The sequence below is a fragment of the Mirounga angustirostris genome, unplaced genomic scaffold (assembly GCF_029215605.1).
Source record: "Mirounga angustirostris isolate CCGP_5_RB_7025 unplaced genomic scaffold, mMirAng1.0.hap1 SCAF_9, whole genome shotgun sequence".
Classification (NCBI taxonomy): domain Eukaryota; kingdom Metazoa; phylum Chordata; class Mammalia; order Carnivora; family Phocidae; genus Mirounga; species Mirounga angustirostris.
Window position 1 is genome coordinate 112,423,627 of NW_026991717.1, and position 22,246 is coordinate 112,445,872.

At 52.1% G+C, this 22,246-nt stretch overlaps 1 long non-coding RNA gene across 2 annotated transcripts in view; it reads right to left on the reverse strand.

Annotated features, from left to right (window-relative positions):
* LOC123862457 (uncharacterized) overlaps nucleotides 1–10,930 on the reverse strand; it is a 32,797-nt gene extending 21,867 nt beyond the window's left edge. For both annotated transcript variants that reach the window (XR_006795226.3, XR_006795227.3), the window contains exon 1: nucleotides 10,591–10,930. This is a non-coding gene — a long non-coding RNA (uncharacterized LOC123862457). The remainder of the gene's footprint in view (nucleotides 1–10,590) is intronic.
* Between the last annotated feature and the right edge of the window lie 11,316 nt (nucleotides 10,931–22,246).

The window sequence follows — 22,246 nt, forward strand, 5'->3', positions numbered from 1 at the left end:
TGGTGGCCAGCCCTGCCCCTTGACATGAGCGGAAGCTGCCGCTTACAACCACTCCTTCCATTCACCAGGCAGGACCAGTGCACATGGTGATCTCATTTCCATCCTCACCAGCATTCCTAAGGAGGCTCGACTATGATCCCCGTCACAGATGAGCAACCCTGGCTGAGAGGTCAAATGACATGCTCAAGGTCACCCAGCTCAGAAGCAGCAAGACCTATTTGCCTCACCCTTTGCCCAGGGATGACTGGTTAAGAAATTTGTTCCAGTTGATGTAACAAGCAGCTTCCGGGAGAACAGAAGTCCCCGTGCCCGGCCTTAGGCTCTGACCACAGAACCTGCCCTCTCTCCCCATACTTGCCTCCAAAGGCCTTTGGGCTCTGAGCATTTCAGTGATGAACTGTTTGTAGGCTCTGAGGGAAGGAGGGCGGATGCCTGTGAGAACCTGTCCCTATTCTACATCCTCTGTCCCTTTAATCCAAATAACTTTATCCAAAGAATGCCATTGCCTGGGCCAGAACGCTCCCCCCATAGACTAGTGTCTTTGGGTCTCCACTGGACTTCTACCCCAAGTTCACGGCATCGAAAGGTTAGGAAAGATCATCTGCCCACTCCTCTTGCCCTCCACTTTGTCTTCTCTCCCTTCTCTAACAGTTACTGAGCATTTTCAACGTGCTAAAGCTTCCACCAGGACCACTAACATTCTCGATCATGTTTAATTCTTGCAACAATCCTATAAGGCATGTATTATTATTATTATAGTGCTGGTTTTATAGATGTGAAACCTGAGGCAGAGAACTTTTTTGTGTGACAAAGGTCACGCGGCTGGGGTGCAGCCCCCAGGGATCTGCCTTCAGACTCCGCCGGGGTTCAGACACCTGTCTCCAGCTGATAGGAGACACCTCACACAAGTCCCCACCTCTTACCCTTTCATCACAGAGGGTGCTGACCGCTCAGGGCCAATGGCCCTGCAGTCCCATTTTTCAGCTGCTCATGGCCTGCAAGGCTGGTTGTAGACATGTGTCATTTTCCAAGAAGACTCAGGGGCTCCCGTGCAGAAACCAACACGCTCACTCTCTCCCGGCTGCCATGCAAGGGGAATCAGCTGACTCCAAGGGCTGAGTTGTACTAAGAAAAAAAAGGAAGTGCACTTGGCTTCCTGCTCTGTCTGAGCCTGGCTAACCACATCCCACCTGGGACCAGCATGGTGGCCAGGACCCAATGAGTAATAACGCCATCGGGCTCTTCTTGAACCTCATACCTCCATATTTTCCTAGGGCCTCACTAAGGACCCACAGCTCTGTGACCAACAGGACCTCTTGTATCCTCATGATACCCTCATGAGCCAGAGGGAGAGGGGTGGCCAAAGGGACCCTTCTCCTTCTAGAAAAGATGAAGCCACTGCATCACAGAGGGGAGATTGAGTTTGCCGGGAGGGGGTAGCCAGAACTTAAACTCAGGTCCCACAAGACCCCTCTGCTCTGCACCCTGGTCCAAGAGAAAAAGGAATCTAGGTCTCTCTGGACTAGAGGTGGCTGCAGGGCACTTGTTTAAAGAAGGGCAGTGGTCCTCATGGGAAAGAGCCCCGAGAGCTGGAATGAACAGTGATCTGCAGGCCTGCCTGCCTCCCCCTTCCCCTCCCCCTCCCCCTGAACCGCCCTGCCTCAAGATAACAGCGGTGGCCTCCTATGGACTCCGCCTTTCCTCCATGCTGGGATCCAAACACCAGATAGCGAAGATACTGTTTGCTTAGAGAGCTTGGTTTTAACCCTGTGCTAGCCTGGCCCTGGCCATGCTGGCCTCCACAGTAAGCTCCAGCTGAGGGATTTCTCTTCTCCTTGCCTGCCTCAGACAGATCGGCTCAGCCGAGAGCAGGTCAGACAGGCCTGCAGAGGAAAAGAGGCCTGTCTCACGGTAGCTGGCTCCAGCCTCCTTACAGGATTTCCCCAGCCTGTATCTGGGCCTTAGAGCCTCCTTTAAGGTAGCCCAGCAGGATGAGCAAGGCCTGAGGGGTTAGCCAGGTATTCTGAGTCCCTCTTCACAGCCCCAGCTCCTAACTCTGACCTTCCAGGCCCTCTCTCCCGACTCCTTTCCCTCCACTGGCTTCTATGACCCACTGCCCACCCACTCGGTCCCGTCATTCGGGCCCATCCAGGCAAGCCCCTAGGCTTACTTTCCTCGCAGGCTTCCCAGCCCACCACTGGTGAATGGCCTCCGTAGAGAACACTAGAACTGGAAGGACCCCAAAGAGCCACCATCAGTCTTTCCTATAGGAGGAAACCATGACCCAGAGAGGCTAAGTGACAGGTCCAGGGCCACCTTTTGGTAATAGCAGAGCCAGACTGGTTTCCAGGAATTCAAGAAATGTTTGTGCCACCAACCTGCACACAGAAAATCAAATTAAGGTAATTGGGATGGCAGGTGGGGGTGAGGGGAGAGCAAGGTTTATCCATTTACAGATGAGGACACGGAGGCCCAGAGAGGAGAATGGGGCTTCCCAAGGCCCCACATTCACACTGTTTGTTAGTGTCATGTCTTAGAGACAGACTAAATGGATAAGAGGCTCCTAATCCTATTGGTGACAGCTGATGTCCAGACAGCGTGATTTTGTAACCTCAATTAGTCACCTATTAACAAGCAACTCTGAACTCCTTCTGCAGGGCTGGCTGCCACAAACCCTCCAGCTGGGCAGGACTGTAGAGCTCTGTCCCCAGGGAGCTTTTCCCATGGGGCTCAGTTCCCAAGCCCGAAGAGAAGCCGATGAATCTGAACAGGAATAAGAGCCAGACAGTACCATGATCTTTTAAAAATTTTAAGGAAGAAAGTTCTAAATTATTTGAGTGACCCATCACTAGTTGCCTGGAGAACGCCTGCTCATCGTCCAGTTGTGGGTACCGTGGCACTAGAAGGCCTGGCTTGACATCCCAGCTCAGGAACTGTGTACACTTGGTCAAGTTTCTTAGCCCCCTTGAGCCTCAGTTTTCTCATCTGTCAACGAGGATTATTACCTCCCTTCCCGCCTCTTTGTGAGACTGAAATTAGAAAATGGATGTAAAAGAATGCTGTGATTTCTAAAATGTTGTACAAACAAAAAATTATTCATTTTTTTAGCGGGGAGCAGGGGCAGAGGGAGAGAGAGAAAATCGTAAGCAGGCTCCACACCCAGCGCAAAGCCCGACACAGGGCTCGATCTCACAACCCTGAGATCATGACCAGAGCCAAAATCAAGAGTTGGACACTCAACCAACCGAGCCACCCAGGCTCCCCATAAAATTATTCATTATTAACATAATATTCTCCTGGTGTCTGAGAAAGGCCCTTTGTGGGGGGAAGTAGAGGGGGATTTAGGTGACTCAGCCAGGTTGCTCCCATCAGCCTGATTGAATGAGCCGCAAAACCCCAATCATCGAAGCTTCTCTCTCATTGTGCCTGGCTTGTTCCATCAGCTCTTTCGGAACACTGCGATCCCCAGCTCACCCACCAGCACGTGCCACCGTCCTTCTTCCCAACAGCTGTCAGGCCACACTGACCACAGAGGACAGAGCCCCCAAGGGCTCCCAGGAAAGTGTTTCCGCCTTGCCTTCTCCCACTCCCAGGTCCCCTCCCCTGGGCCAGCTGAGGAAGCTGGCATGGCCCGGCCCTTCCCTGAAGAGAGACAACTAGAAGCTGGCTGACCCCCTTGACTTCTTTAAAGCAGAGTTTCCAGTCCTCTCAGGTAGGTTGGGGGCTTCCTACGGGAAGGCCGGAGGGGGCTTGGGACAGCCTGGGGGCAACAACCCCTAGGTACCTCCCATTTTCTGAACCCCACACTACATCAGAGGAAGGGGCAGGAACTACCATTTATTAGTCCTCTGTTATGTGTTGGACATTTTGCCCATGTTAGTGCTACTTCCCATAACCCAGAGAGGGCATTATCATCTCCATCGAACAGATGAGGAGAAACAGGTTCCAAGATGCTATCCACAATCACACAAGGTGGAAGGAGTGGAAAGCCAGCATTCTTATATCTCGGCATGGATATGGGGGTGGATTGCATACACCACGGTCATTTCCTGAGTCTATATATAGCAAGTTTACTAGAGTAGATGAAAAGAAAAGAAAGTCTAAAGTTCTATGGACTTCTGGATTTATTCGTATTATTATCTCATGATAAATACTGGAAGTGAATATAAAAATAGTTGCTGTTAGCATAGATAGCTTTAATTTTGTTGTGTTACCATCTCAGTAAAAAAACTCCAAAAAGATTCCCTCCTAACAATTTCCGGTTCCAAAGTAAGCAGCTGATGTATATAAACAGTAGTAACTAATATTCAGTGACTTACTGTGCTCAAAACCTTATACAGGAATCTCTCCTTTAATCCACCAACAGCCTGTGCAGTAGGTCCTATTGTTACCTGCTTTACAGATCAGGAAACTGAGGTGTAAGAGTGATTTCCTCCAGGTCACGGAGGTGTTTAGAAAATTGGAACCCCCATGGTCTGAAGTTGGAGCCTGTACCCTGACCCACTAAACTTAATGTTACCGGCTCTGGGACTTCCTGGACTGAGAATAGAGCTCGAGCCAATGAAGGTACCTAGTGTGTACTAGGTCCAGAGAGTCAATAAGCACCCAATAACCACTGAAGGGAAGGGAAGGAAGGAAGGGATGAGTACGGGGCAAGTGGATGAGTTGCTGACGGGTCTTGGGGGTGACAGGCAAATGGATGAGTTGCTGACGGGTCTTGGGGGTGACTCACACACATACGAGCTTTCAGCCTCGTATTTCAGCTCAGTTAGCAAGGTATTCTGGATCCTTCTAACTGCTGCCCTGAGGGCAAGATGGAGATGGTGAGCAGCTTCAAAGGAATTAGGTCCTACCTGGGTGAGCTGCTTCGGAGATGCTGACCACTCAGGACAAAATTGCCAGCCTGGGGTCATGTCACACCACCAGGGCTGGGCGGAGGGACCAGAAAGATGCCTACCACAAATGAGGCTGAGACCAAGAGGAACCCACGGGAGGCAGCCCCAACCCCACAAGCATTTGGGGAGCACTGACGCAGGAAGGCAGCCAGCTGAGGCTGGCGAGGGCTCAGCCCCAGGGGTTACCAGCTAAGAGTATCTCAGAAATGACTGTGGTTCTCATTTCTCTGTAGAGGAAGGTCTCCTGGAGTCGTTCCACCTCCCACCCCAACCAGTCCGCCATTGCTCCCATTCTTTTCCTCCCTCCAGGTCCCCCTTCTTCCTTCTCCCTGCCCGCCATGACCCAGCCTTGCCAATCTCCGCAGCCCCATCTCTCACTACTGCTTCTTTTCACTCTGGGTCTCACAAAACACTACTATTTTCTCCCCCCACCCCCCAAATACCCCACTTTCTTTCTCTTCCCCCCAGTGCTTCCATCTGCAGTGTTTCCTCGCCTGGGATGCTCTTTCCCTGTATCTCTCTCAGTTGTCGAGACAATCCTACTCACCTTCAGAAAGTCTCTCCCAACCATCGGGAAGGTTAGGTGTCTTCTAGGTGCTTCCATAGCACATCCTGCCTTAGCCCATGCTTCACAGAATCACTTAACTGCTTTGAATCTCCATGAGGGCATGGACTGTGTCTATTTTTTTCATTACTCTGTGCCTATTCCCTAGCACATAGCAACTGCTCTTTGATGGTTTTCAGCTCCTCAGATAATAGTTCAGTTCAGACTCCATTTCTTCAGGATGGCTGAGGAATGCAGTGCAGAAAAAACAAGGTAGGGAATATTTGGATTAGCTCAAGCAGGTTACCATAAGGCTTCCTGGGGCTGGAGATCTTTACCGAGGTGCTCAGACACCCAGGAGGCCAGGTGAGAGGCAGAGTCACCAAGCCCACTGCTTTTGGGGTGAAAGGCCCTACTCCAAGTGTGGAGAGCCTCGTATTTCAGGTCAAGCCATTGTCTAGCTGGCTTCTTACAGGAAGTCTGGGATGGGGCTGGGAGGTAAGAGAAGATCTGTATGCCACCCAGACCTCAGGCAGCTGAAAGCAAGTCTCAGTCCAGGAACCCCGCACTGCCTTCCACCCACAAAGCTCTTTCACCCCACCCCCAGGGACCAGCAAGAACCCAAGCTTAGGTAAACAAGGCCACAGGAAAGCAAGCATCCTTATCTGTTATCAGTTTTCTTTCTCCAGCTCAGCAACTTGGTTGGAACAGCAACCAGGAGGTGGGAGCTGGCCAGACTCCTCCCCTCTGTCCCTTATCTTTTCTCCCTGACCAGCTTCTCCTCCCCCAGGACTTGAGCTCCCTGGGGTCAGTGCTCCCACCAGCTGGAGAAGAGAGGCAGGTCCTATCATAACAACGCAAGTCAAGGCCGAGTCTCTGTCTGCACTGGGGAGGCTCCCTCCTCCCTCCTTCCTTCCCCCAGGTCCCCTCAGGATGGGGTCACAGATGTGTTTATCTTGTTGGAGGAGATGGGGAGCGGGGGCGGGCAGCAGTCTGGAAGTTAGCTGAAGGATAGGATGTGGAGTGTCCATGGGGTCTGAAGCCCCACCTTTGATACCTAGGACAAGAGGGTTGCATTTTGGTCCTCATGATGTTCAAATGTCCAGTTGGGGCCAGGTGGAGGAGAGGTCGTCAGGTATAAGGTCTCTTCCTGCTCTAGAATTCTGTGACAACCAGCTAGAAGGCTGCGGCGGGGAAGGTTGTTGGCCGGGGTGAGTCTTTCTCCCCATCTCGTCTTCGGACTTCTAATTACATAAGCCTGCTACTGACCCAGAAAGAAGGGGTGGCTGCTAATTACCCTCCAGACTGTCACATCATACCAGAGGCATTCTGGCCTGAAAAAAAATCTGTGATTCTGAGGCATCAGGTTCCATGAAATGAAAATATCTGAGCCACATCCCTAAGAAAATAGATTTCTGTACTTCTCAGACCAACTGAACTGTGAGGAGAGGGGCGAGCTCCTCCTCCTCAGCCAGCCATGTGCCCTTCCCTTCCCCCCATGGCAGTCTGGGGGGTCCCTGGAGCAAGTGAAATGGGGAGAGTGGATGCATGCCCCAAAGGCAAGGCAGATGGGGATACCGAGGGAGGGGAGCACCTGGGAGTTACAACAGCACAGCGAGAGCCAAAACCTGGCCAGATCAGGGTGTTTGGGGATGGACCTGCCTCCCTGGACGAAAATAAACCGAAGCCCTAAACACCCCCAACCAGACATCAGGACGTTTCAAAACTACAATTTCATGGCACTTCATTTTATGCAGATGAGAGTGATAAATGTATGCTAACATGGTCCTGAAAAGGACTCCCCCCCGCCCCCGGGGGAAAGCAAAGCTTGAGAAGCCAGCTTCGTGGCTAGATTAGGGGTAGGCGAACTACCGCCCCCAGCCGATTCTGGCCCACTGCCTGGCTTTGCAAATAAAGTTTTCTTGGAACAGAGCCACCCTCGATCATTGACATACAGTCGATGGCTGCTTTGCCCCACAAGAGACTTGCGTAGTTGTGACAGAGACCGTATGATATGGCGTGCAAAGCCTGAAATATTTAATATCTGCCCTTTCCAGAAAAAGTTTGCTGACTCTTGGGCTGGACACACAGCATCCCAAAGCAGAAGGTGAAGCCCCAACTCATCTGGATCCATCAGAGAGACACAGGTTCTCTGAGTGTGTTTATCTCCACACCCAAAGAAGTCAGTACATGGGACACAGATACTCCTTGGCTGAGGCAGGGAGGGTCATATTGCGTCTTGAACCTATGTATAATTCATTCGGCAATAAAGATATGTTGAGGGGCGTGTTCTTAGCCTTTGGGATATACCAGTGAATGAAATACACTTGTCCCTCCTGGGAGCTTCTACTCCTGCAACGGGTCTATAACTCCATCCTAAGACAATTGTCCACAACTAAATTCTGAGGTCTCTACATCTCACAAGAATTAGTGAGGTGGACCCCAGTTATGGCCTAAAGCAGAAACTGACTTTTAGGACTTTTTTGAGGTCAATTTATTATTGTTCATTAGAGGAGAATTATCCTTTGCTCTCCCAGGAGAGGTTAGGCTAGGCCATATGACTCACATTGGCCAATGAAATATGAGCAGAAGTGACAGGTGTCACTTCCAGACAGAAGTTTCGAGGATCAGTAAGTGATTCATCATGTCTCTTTTCCCTCTGCTATGAAACCGTCAGAATCCCAGATCAAAAAGTCCCAATGTTTGTCCATCAGCCCAGGAGTGAAAACCACTGAGCAGACCTACAGCCAACACACAACAGACATGTGGTACAAATGAAAAATAACCTTTGTTATCACGAGCCACCCAGATTTTGTGGTTATTACCACAGCGTAACCGCACATACCCCGACTCTGTTTCTGCACACTAGTTGTGTCCCAGCCAAGCTGACTGTATGCTTTTCTTCTAGTTCCCCACTGACTCTCATTGGGGAAATGATCACCTGATTCCAGTGGATGACATCAAACTCTCCAGACTGCAGTACCTTCTACCACTCTTCCTGTGCGGCGCAGCCCTCCACATAAGACTTCTCATTATGCGTGGGGCGCCTGGGTGGCTCAGTCAGTTAAGCGCCCGACTCTTGATTTTGGCTCAGGTCATGATCTCAGGGTCGTGAGATCGAGCCCCCTGTCGAGCCCCATTTTGGGCTCCGTGTCAGGCTCCGTGCTGAACGTGGAGGCTGCTTAAGATTCTCTGTCTCCCTCCCCGTCTGTCCCTCCTACCCATTCACACACTCTAAATGAATGAATGAATGAATGAATGAATGAATGAATGAATGAATGAATAAATACTTATTATGCTTGACTGTTACATTCACAGTACCCCATACTTCTTTTTGTGACTCCTAAGGGACAACGTCTTGTGGATCTGGGTTGCAATAAGATATTTTTTTAAATAGGTGGGACCATCTAACTCACACTTTTATGTCCTAGCCTGAAAATTCTAGGTGAGGCCACTGGACATTCAAAAACTACATCCATGTCCTGATCTGCCACTCTGGTTAGTTCAGAATCATATACAACAAACTTATTTGTGCTTTCCATGTAGCCAGACCAGATCTGCTCATCTGGGCCCAGCCGACTTTCCCCTTCTTCACCCTACACTCAACGAAGTTCACAGTGCCTCGTGTTGGCCCCTTTGTCCCATCGCTCCGAGAGAGGCAGTTCTCCCCTGTGGCCCTCCATTCCTGTTCTTTGATACATGCCCCTGTTTCTTGTCAAAAACATGTGTCTTCTGGGCTTCTGTATACCTTTCCTCTGACTCTGTTACATCCCTTGCCAGCCCAGGGCGGGCCTGCAGATGCTGGGTGAAGTTTCTGAAGCTAGAATCCCTAAGTTGGAAAGATTCGTGTGCTGGTGGAGGAATATCGGGGCATTTACCAAGGCCAGGATTGGGGCTGCCCCATGTGCCATCTGTCAGGAAGGAGGCTGAGATCTGAGTCAGTGTGGGAAACGGGTTCTGACCTTGGGGCCGGCAGGCCCACAGAGCCACTGGCAGAGCAAGACGGAGAGGCCAGGGGTGTGCCCAGTAGGAAGAACAGGTGAGGAAAGAAACGGATTATTGTGATGCCAATAAGGTACTAGAAGCTCCTAGCCCAGAGCTCCTCCCTTCTGGGAGACATAGAAAGAGGGGTTCCGCCTCCCTGGCCTTCCTGGGAACCCAGGTGAGCCAGGTGTGGGATCACACCTCTGGGAAGGAGGAGGGGCCGGATTAAGGGAGAGGAGGCAGGGCTGCCCCAAGGTGCAGAGCCTGTCCCTGCTCTCACCCTGCTCCAGATCGGCACATCCCAGTACAAGTGCTCTGTCCCAGAAAGTGGGAGGAGAAATGCGAGGGTCAGGGTTAAGGCCCTCCTGGAATAGATGGGGTAGAGGCACCTGAAATTCTCCCCCCTCTCCCTGTTCCTGAGCTAACAGGTGCAAAAGCCCTCTGAAAACTGTGAAACCCCACACTTGTGTGTGAAGCATTGCTATGGCCACCATTGTTATTCATTCTCCCCTTCACCCCAGGGGTCAGCCCAGGTCAGTCAACCCCAGGCCTCCATCCCTCCTTAAGGACACAGGGCACGGCCACATCCCCAGGCTTGCAGGAAGCCCTGCTGTCTGGGGCATTCTGAGTTCCTGTCTCCCTGTAAAACTCCTGGCCTGGAGGCTCTGCCCACCCGAGGCCCCATTTATCCTGAAACCACATCCCATTTGCACTTCTCCTTCCCGTCCAGCTGGAGGTCAGCAGTCACCAGGTCTGAACCCCACGCTGACACAAAGAGAGGCACCATGTGGGGGGTTCCAGGGATGGTTCTCAACAAAGCTCTGAAGGCCGTTGATTGTCTTTCTTGTCTTTAGGCTCCAGCCCTTTCTCCCCAGGTTACTACCTTCTCTGGCTGTCCCCAGCACTGAGCCCCACTGCCCTGCCCCACTGTGGAGCCCACTTTCCTTAGGCAGCACCCCAAACTCCAGCCCTCCTTGGCTTCTTCAAAACCTACCAATGCAGTGAGCCATCCTCCGAAGCTCTGCTCCCCTCTTAGGGGCAGCCGCCTAACTACCACAGGGCCTCAGTGGATGCTTGAGAAATATCCAGCGCCATGCTAAGTGATGTGTGGCTATCACGTGGGACATAATCCTCACCTTCAAGGGAGTTAAAGAAATAAACACATACCTGGAGAAAGATAGTCGTTCAAGGCCTTAGCAACCATGGATGGGGCTCTATGTTCTATCCGTGGAGGTCTATGTAGGTCTGTGCAGCTCAGACGTGGGGCCCAGTCCTTCATGGAAGATGAATTTCACCTGGGCAGAGAGGTCGGGTAGGTCTTGCTGCTCTAACACATTCCAGAAAGATGAAACTCTATCCTGTTTGTGAAAGACCTCCAGGGTGAAGTTTTCACGGCAGCCCAATAATCAGCAGGCCGTTTCCCTTTGGCCTCTACCAGATATGGCTGTCTACTGCAGCCTGAGCTCCCCGCTTGGCTCCAGGAGATGGACAACAGCTGCTCACCAGCCCCAGGGCCATCACCGTTAGTGGCCAAGAAGACAGGTGGTCGAGGAGCGCCGATGTTGCTGAGCTGAAGAAACCAGCCCAGATGGGCCTTTTGGGAAAAGGCTGAGTGAACAGTCATCTGATATCTGCCTCTGGATTCTGTGACTGACAGACACTTAATTAACCACTATACCAACAAGGGGGTGGGAGGTGTTTGGGGTTCTGCTGGAGACAAGAGAATCCCAAGTGTTCTGGGTTAGTGAAGATGGTTAGGAATTAAAACATGGCCAGGTCATGGGAGGAGGTGGCCCCGCACTCCCGGAGCCATTGAATTTAAGCCTCCACACGGAGGAAGCTGCAAAATGAGCGTGGTTCTGTCGTGGCCGAGGGCGTGGACCCACCTAGCGCCACTGATGGCCAGGCCCGTTCAAGAAAGGAGCAGGGAGGGTGCCCCCCGGGGGGTGGAGGGGGCTGGCTGCTCACCACCCCAGGCCCCAGGACCGGGCTTCCTAAGAGAAACACAGAAAGAGCCAAGTGGGAAAGGATGTCATCTTCCTGTCCTTTCCCCACCCCGTCATACCAGCCTGTCACAGGCCCGTGTTTACTGAGCACTTACCTCCTGCTCCTCATCGTGCAGAGACCTCATCTGACCCTCCACTAACTCACACGTCAGACGTGTAAACCCCACTGCAGACGTGAGCAAACCTCAGGAGGCTGGTGCTTTTTCCAGAGTCACACACAGCAAGAAGCGGCCCCGAGGCCCCCACACAGACCTCCTGCTCCATCACTCCCACATGACCTCACCTAATGCCCACAAGCTCTCTGCGAGGACATTCACTCTTAGGATCTGCAATGATGAGGCTACTGAGGCTCCAAGAGGTCAAGTGCCTTCCCCAAGGTTATACAAGGAGTAACAGGGCGAAGTCCAGATCAAAACACCTGGCTTTCCAGCTTCCCAGACCACTCTTGGTTTCTTTTTGGTTTTGGGGGGTTTGGGGTTTTTTTTTAAGATTTTATTTATTTAAGGGCGCCTGGGTGGCTCAGATGGTTAAGCGTCTGCCTTCGGCTCAGGTCATGATCCCAGGGTCCTGGGATCGAGCCCCGCATCGGGCTCCCGGCTCAGCGGAGAGCCTGCTTCTCTCTCTGACCCTCTCCCCTCTCATGCTGTTTCTCTCTCGCTCGCTCTCTAAAAAATAAATAAAATCTTTAAAAAAAAAAAAAAAGATTTTATTTATTTAATTGAGAGAGAGTGAGATAGCGAAAGAAAGCAGGAGCAGGAAGTGGGGGGAGGGAGAAGCAGGCTCCCCACCGAGCAGGGAGCCCAATGCGGGGCTGGAGCCCAATGCAGGGCTCGATCCCAGGACCCTGAAGGCAGACACTGAACCCACTGAGCCACCCAGGCGCCCCCAGAGCCCACTCTTGTAATCACCAGTCCTTACTACCTCCCTTCCCATCCCCCACATAAGGAGCAGAGAAACAGCCTATTTCTTCCAAAAAGAATCACCTTCTCGGAGGGTAATGTGATCTGTAACATGAAAATGCACTTGGGGGAAACACACCCCTGTAGGGGCCACAGAACAGTGCTCCCGCCGACACAGGTGTGAGCTTGGCAAGCACAGAGACAGGACGGCCCCTCACCCCGCATGATTAAGTGGACTGGGCTTTTCATCTGCTCCCCTAATTTTAAAAACAGATCCCTTTTTAATGTCATGTGGGCATGGAGCATGGAGTGGGCTATCCCCATGCTGTCTCCTTTATTGCTTCTTACGGGTTCATCGTTACTGGGTGGGGAGAAAGCGGCCTCTTGGTAAAGCATAAGGGCACACATACCAAGAGGCTGTGTCCCCCGACACCAACATGCTGTCACGGCAGACAATGTGCTGTAAGAGAGACTCACCTCACACGAAGGGAGGGCAGGGGAGTCGCAGGAACACACCCAGGCCTCCAAGGAAGCAAGGTGGCCATGCCTGCCGGGGCCTTGCAGGAGCCCCACCTGGGAAGTTTGGGGAGGGCCTCATCTTCTGACTTGCCTCCATACTCTTTCTGGAACTGTCTCTTCAACCCAGGAAGGTCCGCCTGACTCAGCCGAGACTAAGTTGCACAAGAGGAAGCCAAAGAGGGAGAAATAGATCAGTGACAAAGGGCCAGCTCCGATCCCAATCCCCCCAGCCCACGAGGGACTTAAGAACTGGCTTTGTTTCCTGAGCTTCCACGCTCCCTCTCCCTGCATGGCACCAGCGCTCCTGCGGCACGTGAGTGGGGACACTCTAGCAAGGCAGGCTCCCAGCTTGGCTTCGAGGTCCCATAGAGACAGCTCCTATGGTGCTTCAGCCCTGGGCCCAAGCAGTGGAGGCAGAGAGGGGGCGCTGGGGGAAGGACCGCTGGGGCAGAGGAAAGCAAGCTCTGGCCAGGCCCATCCTCTGTCCTGCACCTTGTTAAACCAAATGGAGAAAAACTCAGGCCTCCCCGGAAGCCCCTCACCTGCAGGTCTCCAGTGCAAGTCTGAACAAGGGTCCTCCCTGTTGCCCGTCCCTCTCAGGTGGTCAAGCACCACATTTCTCACTCTCTGATTCCTTGCACCTTGGTCTCTCAGGCTTTTCTCATTTATTTAATTTTCCCAAGTAATCTCTACACCCAACGTGGGGCTCGAACTCACAACTCCAAGATCAAGCATCGCACGCTCCTCCGACTGAGCCAGCCGGGTGCCCCAGTCTCTAAGGCTTTCATCACCTGTGCTGTCATTTAATTTTCTGTGCATGTCAGTGTCGTGTCTGAGAGGGAAGGGCTGGGCTATGTGCATAGCTGCATCCCCCATAATCCCCACGGGCACATAGTAGGTCTCAGGAATAACTCAGGGAGCGTCTGGACGGGGCCTAATGTTCCCTGCTCTTCCCCCACCCTGCCACCATGGCACCTTCTCTCTCGGTTTGTTTCTCTGCCTCTGCAGGGCCCTCCCTTGCCTAGCGCACCGCCCGGCACACAACGGCTATGAGTATTCATTCACTTCCCATGTATTCCATTCCTTCCACCATTTGTGTCTTAGGTGCTTTGTACACATTTCTTTGGCTTTTAACCACAACTCTGTAAGACGCCATAAGTTGGGTATTCTCCCATTTTGCAGAAGGAAAAACTGAAGTTCAGAAAAGTTAGCTGAGGACACCCAGCTCATAAGAGGCAGAGGCGAGATTCAAACCCAGGCTTGCCTGGTACACAGAGCCAAGGTCCTTCACTGGGGCCCACTGCCTCCTCAGCCTCGGCCGTCAGCCCCTTCGGGCCCTGTGGGCTACGGACTCCCCAGTGCAGGGAGCCGATTTCTGCTGGGACCCAGGGAGAGGTCTCAGGGAGCTCAAGCCTGGAGCTTCCCCCCACTGGTGCTGGGAGTATGGGAAGCGGGTGTTTTTCTTCCTTGTGGCCGGCGTGGCTGATTCCCACAATGTATCCGCCCTGGAGAATGACCGGAAGAAGTGGCATCCGGGCCGGCTCAGGGAGGAGCTGGCCTCTTCCCGCCCTCAAGAGAAGGGATGTTTTGCTCCAGAGCAGCAGCTGCCGAGGTGCCCTCGGACAGGGAGGACAGGAGGGTTTGGGTGCAGCAGCAAGATTCTGCCCCTTGCCTGCCTGGGGGTCCGGCCAGCTTTGGGACCCACCATCTGAAAAGTTGAAGGGCCTTTACGCTTTCTGACACTTGACCTGGAGGCTGCCAGGGAAAATGGCACTGGGGCCCAAGACATCTCCCGGATGGGGGGCTGCGGGAGCTGATCAGTAACATTCACTGAGCAACTCCTAGGTCCCAGGGATTGTCCAAGAGGGACTCCTGCCTTTGCCACGTACCAGCTGTGTGACCTTGGGGAAGGGACTCCATTGTGCCGAGGCTATTTCCCCATCTAAAAATGGGAGAAAAACAATCCTTATCTCAGTGGGTTGCTGGAACGCTAGTAAGAAAATATAAGCAAGGGGCTTAGAACAATGGTTGGCACATAATGAGTGGTCAGCCAGCGTTCCAGAGCTCTGTGTTCAACAGCATGTGACAGATCCCGCAGACACTGCCATCGGTGACAATGTGCTCGTCTGCCCGTTGCTCCCAGTCTGCGGATGAGAAAACGGACACCGATCGCTGGAGCGAAGCTGGGACTTGGATGCGAGGGCCTCGTTCCCTGCCCTTCCACTCTCCGGAGGGCTCCTCAGGGCATGGCTTTCGCAGAACAGCCCAAGTCACACAGCTGCTACGTGGTGGAGCCAGGACTCCCTCCCGACCCTGGGGAACCAGAACTAGAAAGCGATGGGCTGGGGGGACTTATTACATTCGCTTCGGATCGAGTTTATTTAATTACTTATGGTTGTCTCGTTTGCTATTTAATAAGAGCCATGTTTAATGGCTGACTCACAGAATTCCTGGAAATTTAGCCATCGGCCCTCTTGAACCAATACTATGGGTGACCGATTACGTCTCAGGGCGGTGGGAAGAGTAAAGGAGGTTAAGGTCAGCGTCAGACAACAGTGTACTGGAACCAGCTGTGGGATCCCCGGGCAAGTTTCTTAACCACCGTGGGCTTCAGATTTTCCCCATCCGTAAAATGTGGCTGTTGTAACAGAAACATATGAGAAAATGGATTCGAAGAATCAGTCAGGGCAGGACCAAGGAAAGGGGAGGAGCCTGCGGTGTAAAATTCAACAAGGCTCTCTCTCTCTCTCTCTCTCTCTCTGTCTCTCGGGGTCATGTTAGTACAAGGTTGGCAACAGCTGTGCCCTTAAGTTTTATATCCTAGGTGCTTGCTCGCCTCACCCTTGTCCCAGCCCTCCTCCTGGCACATAGTAGGTACTTGCTGTTACTGCTACAAAAGCTTCAAAATGGGTGTAACCTAACAGGATGGACTAGAAGAGTTATCTGACAACACATGAGGAACACGAGAACTCAGTACATTGTCCTGGGGCCTATGGTAGACACCCAACAAGCCTTTCAGATAATGAGGGTTGTATTTCAGCAAATAACCCCCATGGCCTGCTGAGGAGACTGAGCTGTCTCTAGAAGGTCCAGGGCTATCTCCGGAAACAGCTGCTGCAAGCAAGAATCTCTTTGCATTAATTTGAAAGATAAAAAAGCACTCGTCTTCAAAGCGTACTTTCTCCTGCATAGGTAGATATATGTTGTACTATGATTCTCCCCCCAAAACTTTTCCAGTAAAGTTGACAGCCGTGGAAGATGGGCCTGTTGACCATGGTTTCCCAAGCTCTTGGACACCCCACTGTGTTGTACACCAACCACCCAGAGGCAGTGATGGGGCGAGGGAAGGGTACTGAGACACTGGCCGTACCCATCAGGAGAAGGAAAGGCCGTGTGGGCAGGAGGCAATGAGAAACGTGTGTTTGCAGAGCATATAGGGAAGGGGAATGGAGGTCTGTATTAGGGTCTGCAGGGAAACAGAATCAATAGGATATATGGAGATATAGAGAAAGAGATTTATTATCAGGGATTGGCTCACAGGATTATGGAGGCTGAGAAGTCCCACCATCTGTCACGGGCAAGCCTAAGGCCAGGAGAGCCAGCGGTGTGGTTCCAAACCCGAGGGCCTGAACCAGGGGAGCCTATGGTGTAAGTTCTGGTCCCGCTCTGAGTCCAAAGGCCCGAGAACGGGGGGGCCAATGGTGTAAACCCCAGCCCTAGTCTGAAGGTCTGAGAGCAGAAGCACCAATGTCTCAGGGCAGGAGGAGATAAGATAGTCCAACTCAAACAAAGAGCAAATTCTCCCTTCCTCCGTCTTTTTGTTTGATGCACTGGTGAGGGCACTCTTTTTTCCTGGGTCTACCAATTCAAATGCTAATCACTTCTAGAAACACCCTCACAGACACACCCAGAAATCATGTTTTCTCAGCTATGTGAGCATCTCTTAGCCCTGTCAAGTTGACACATAAAATTAATCCTCACAGAGGTGATGCCATACAAAATGTGGCTGAAACATTCCTAAAGTGTATGACATCTTGAAGGAAGACTACTAACAAATCTGTACTCTAAATCATTTCTCTTCAATGCAGTATTTGAGCAAATTCGAGATTAATAGTGAGGTATTAAGATAGGAGCATTGCACTTGGAATTAAATGACTTGATTTCCACTTCTTACTACCTCCGTAAACTTGGGCAAACCATTTGATCTCTAGAAGCCTCAGTTTCCGTAAAAAATCCCTGTAAAACAGGGACTGAGGTGAAGAACAGGAAGAAGGAGAGCCCTTCAAGGCAAAGAGTTTCTCCATAAATGTTCACAAAGGCTATGGGCTGGTTGACTGAGTATCCCCAGTCAGTGACACCAAGGGCTAAGAAAGTCCCTTTGGCTCCCAGAATGCATAGTGAGAACTGCAGATTCATCCTGAGCCATGAGTATTTGAACTGTGCATGCTCAGGTCACTCCCAGCTGGTCTTGTGTGGAGAAGCAGAACAGTTCTACTTCCTGGGGTTGAAGGAGGGGCTTCCAATACAACCACTGCAGATCGGATGTCTTAATATCGATGGTGTTCCACACCCTTCAGCAAACCCCCACCACCAGTGAACGCAGATGGGCCAGAGACTCTCAGCCTTCCTTCACACGGAAGTCTAGCTCTCCAGGCTGGATCTGCTCCCTGTGAAGGCCTGGGGTCTCTCTCCTCCCTGCCCACTCTGGTTCTGTAGATCCAGCCCTCGGAACAACACCTGAATTTGCTCTCTTCTGAGCCTGATGGTGCTGCAGGAACACAACGGGGTTCTACACGGCAGCTCAGGAAGAGCAGTGTGGTGGAAGAGAAAAAGCCAAGGGCCTGCGGGAGGCACTTTGTGCGATGGTGGGGAGGTAGGTAGCCCAAAGATGGTGGTATGACCCCAGGCAGCCCAAGAAATATTACTGCTAGGCACCTGTCCTCCCCACCCCACGCTCGCCACGTCTTGACAAGAACTATCCACTCAAGATAAACAGCAGGGCCATATTGTACACTGTTTGGATGCTCTTTAACTTGCCTTTTGTAACTGTATTTCTTTTGCATTTTACGTAGGGAGGTGAATTACTACCTCCTGGATATGCCAGCTACATTTGAGATAGCTGCCAAATTTCCCCAAGCTCAGAAATAAACTTCTCTTGGCGCGCCTGGGTGGCTCAGATCGTTAAGCATCTGCCTTCGGCTCAGCTCATGATCCCAGGATCCTGGGATCAAGCCCTGCATCGGTCTCCCTGCTCGGCGGGAAGCCTGCTTCTCCCTGTCCCTCTGCCTCTCTCCCTGCTCATGCTCTCTCTCTCTCTCTCTCTCTCTCTGTATCTCTGTGTCTCAAATGAATAAATAAAATCTTAAGAAAAATAAACTTCTCTTAAGGGTTGATAAACCAAGAGAAGCAGTAATATCCTACGTGATCCACTCACCGATGTTTTTTCTATAAAAAAATTTTGCTTATTAGCCAAGCAAGTACCAGGCCTTAAAAAAATACGTGTTCTTTGCTCAACTTCACTGCTGCAGCGTGTCCCCATCCAACTCTGGATGCTCTTCAGAGAAAAATAAATGAATTTCCTACTCTGTCCTTTCACTCGGCGATGCACAGCTAGGCCTCGCATCCCCCCCTTAGCCCCTCTGGCCTTCCACCAAGTCTCAGACGTCTCTGTCTGGCTCCAGGGCTCCAAACCGGAAGCACACACCCTCCCTATGGCTCATATCTGCGCCTCACTCTCAGAGGGCTAGCTGTCAGTTTTCAACTGGCTTCGAAAAGGGGCAAACCTTTTATCTTCTGGAATTTTTTTTTTAAACGAACGAACTATCACATGCTTTCAAAAACAGTTAGCTGGTTTTCTTTTTCAGTTCCCAACGGGGCTTCATCAGGCAAAATGGTGACACAGAACCCGTTTCTCCTTTCCTTCAAACCACCCCCAACACACTGCTCTTTCTGTATTTTTCCCTCTCCGTCCCCACCATACAAGTTGGAGTTTCTTATCTGCAAGCAACAGAAATAGGGTCTGGCTGATTCCCGCAAAATAGAAATTCACTAAAAGGATACTTCATTCTTCACATAATCTGTGGAAGAGCTAGAGAACCAAGGTTGAGACTTGGCAGCCAGAATCCAGCCCCCTCACACACACCCCGGGGCCTTGTCTAGTGAGGACACGGCTGCCACGGACACAGGACCCCACTTCTCGCCCCACAGCTGGAACTGGCCCCCGGAACTCACACCGCCTCCAGGGAGGCTTTACTGATCCCCACGTCTTCGCATCACTAGCTCCTATTCTGAGTACGGGGGCAAGCGGGTTGGATGGGCAAAGCTCATGGCCTGGCTGTAAAGGGAGGCTGGGAGGGGGAAGGCAGGGCACGTGCATCTTCTGAAGGGGCGGGCTCTGCTGCCACCCAGTAGGAGCAGGAAGGCAGGCGTTCCCTGAACACGCGGAAAGGTTCAGACCCTGAACGCGGTTCGTGGATTCCGGCGCCACTCAGCTCATGGCTTCTTTCCCCACCCACACAGAACCTCTGCCTCCTAAGTAGAGGCTTAATGTGCTATCCCTCAGAAAGAATTGCTTTCTTAAAGACGACCAAAGAAAGGACAATGTTTAACAGAAAGCATCAGTGGAGGAGATATTATAGGACAGAGACGTTCCCACACTTGACCCAGATAGCTTCTGACTCCTACTATGTCTAAAAGAGTAGAACAAACACTGGTTTTGATTGTCCACCAGACCACAAGATGCCTAAAGGCACGGGACATGTGATAGATCATTTGTAAAAATGGCTACAAATGTTCCTATCCTCCTAAATGTGACCTTGCAGCTCCTCCCACCGAGAGGCAGAGCCTTTTTCCCAACCCCTTGAATCTGGGCAAGCCTGATGACTTGCTCTGGCCCACAGAATGTGGTGGAAGTGATGCTGTGTCAGTTCCCAGCCTAGGCTTCCAGAGCCCTCCCCTGCCTACGCTCACTCTCTTGGAGTGCTGCCACAGCCGAGAGAGCAAGCCGCAGCTAGCCTGCCGCGGATGAGAGACGGTCCCAGGCCGGCCAGCCCCCAACCCACCTTCCAGCTGGTCACAGACACACGAGTGAGCACAGCTGAGGCCAGAATGACCCCACTAAGCCCAGCCCAAATTGCCCACCCGCCCCCCCAACTGTGAGTTAAATAAACGATTGCTATTTTAAGCCACTAAATTAGGGGGAGGTCTGTTATGTAGCAAAAGCTAATTGATACAGAACAGGTGTAGAACCTCTGCAAAGCACCCCACACTCCAGACATGATGCTCCATCTACATGGACAGAAGGAGAGTGGCAGGGGGGTTGGTGCTCACCCACGTCCCCTCACCCTCCCCATTTCAGCGCATCCCTGTCCAACTGCCGACAATAGCACCTGAATCTCTGCCTGGGGGCTCTCTTTGGCCACTAGAGCCCCCCTGCCCCCCCCCCACAGCAGGCCAGAAGGGCCAAGTGACCCTCAACCCATGACTGAGAGATTGGTGTATGAATACCCAGCTTCCTTCCCCCTTGGGTATGCTTCTCTGAGGCATGTGTCCTTTACTGGTTCCTAGATGGACCCAGCAAAATCAAGGTCCAGCCAACCCAGTGATAACTAAGTTGAAAACAAACCCTTTATTGGCTGCCTTGCCTTCTCTGACTCACTTCCCCACTCTCCTATTGGGGCTTCCTGGGATCACCTCTCAAATTAACTAGCAGCACTCAGATCCTTATCTTGGGGTTTACTTCTAAGCCACTAAGACCAGTGGGCACTGAGCTGGGGCTTCCCCACAGAATCACTGCTGCCCTCAGCCTCTGACCTCGGCTTCCACTGCTTCCCCCACTCCAGTCAGGGAGCCAGCTGCATAGACACTACCCCCAGCGCCCCTGCGCGCAAACAGCCCAGGACAGCCCCTCACGGGGCCCTAGTGGCTTGAAGAACCATCTCCTTCACCATCTGGCTTTGTCAACAGTTGCTGCTTTGTCCTTCACTCTGCCAGCCACCAACTGTCTCATCTCGTGGTCTGGAGGGTGAAGGTGGGTGGAGGAGGAAAGACTTAGAGACGAGGAAGAGCCAGTCTTGGAACAGAAAGGTGTGGAGCGGGCGGGGCTCTCCCGCCTATCTTACCCTGCCCAGATCTGGCAAAAGGCCCAAGCTGAGCCCCCAGCAGGAGGTCGTACTCAGAGGAAGAAGTTCCGCAAACAGCCCCAGCCCCCGGGGACTCCGGAGCCATCTGCCCAGCGCACACATTCAAAGATACTCAGCGAGAGCCTCTCAGCTGCCAAGCCTGCTCCGGATGCTGAGCTACGGCACATGCGTGTACGCGCGCACGCGCCCCGTATCTATCACCCCAGGCGGGGGGTATCTGTCTTCGAGCCCCACAGCACGGAGGAAGCAGAAGCAGGAATGGGCTCCGGGGTCACGCAGACCCGTATCCAAATTCTGTCTCCACCCTCAAGAAGCTGTGTGACCTTGGGCGTGTTGCTAAACCTCTCTGTTTCCCCACCCTGAGACGGGGCTAGAGACAGTACCTATATCGCAGGGCTGCTGGGAAGGTTAAGTGAGGTAACCCGGACACCTATAAGCCCTTAATAGACCTCAGCTATTAGGACTGTTGTTAAGGCGGTACCTCTGTGTTATACAGTCGGCCGTGTTTGCCGCGAACTCTCCTGGCACAGGGCCCAGCGGGAATGTACTGGAGTGAGGCCGGTGGGCTGAATTCCTCCAACAGCGCTGCCCTTGGTTTGCACGTTCTTCGTTTCTAGGAAGAACTGGGCTTTTTCCTGTTGCCCCCCCCCTTTTTTTTAAACACACAGCCCTCTTGGGCTTTTATTTTTCTTACTCTTAGTAGGGATGGGAGTACAGAGGAATATTTCTCTACCATTGGAGAAAAAGGTGTAGGAGGTCCTGGGGACTTGGGGGGAATGGTGGGGACCGGGGCAAGCCAGACACCACAAGCCCTGTCTTAAAAGACACTGCTTAGATCCACGTGACTGACACCTCAATTGATGCCAAAGGGGACTATGAGTCTTCCATGGCCAGATATACCAAGGTTTCAAGAAATGCCAGAAAACTGGGTTATTATTTTTTAAATCTCTTGATTTTTAACTGTTGGCTCGAAATATTTAGAAATATTGTATAAGGCACAGTACATTTTCATGGGCCCAAAGGCTGACTCAAACCTTGGACAGTGACCTTGAGACCTCTCCATCCTTTTACCATGTCTAGGTCTCCACAGTGTGAGCTTTCCTGATACAGGGCCACGGTGCTCCACTGCTCCACGGGGCGCCACTCACATTCAGTTCCTCGAGATGGATGGCTTGGAGCAGTTGTAGGGTCCCTCCTGTGCTCCCCAGAGCCAGGCCAGTGTGGAGCTACAAGCTAGCCTCTCTCCAGACAGACACTG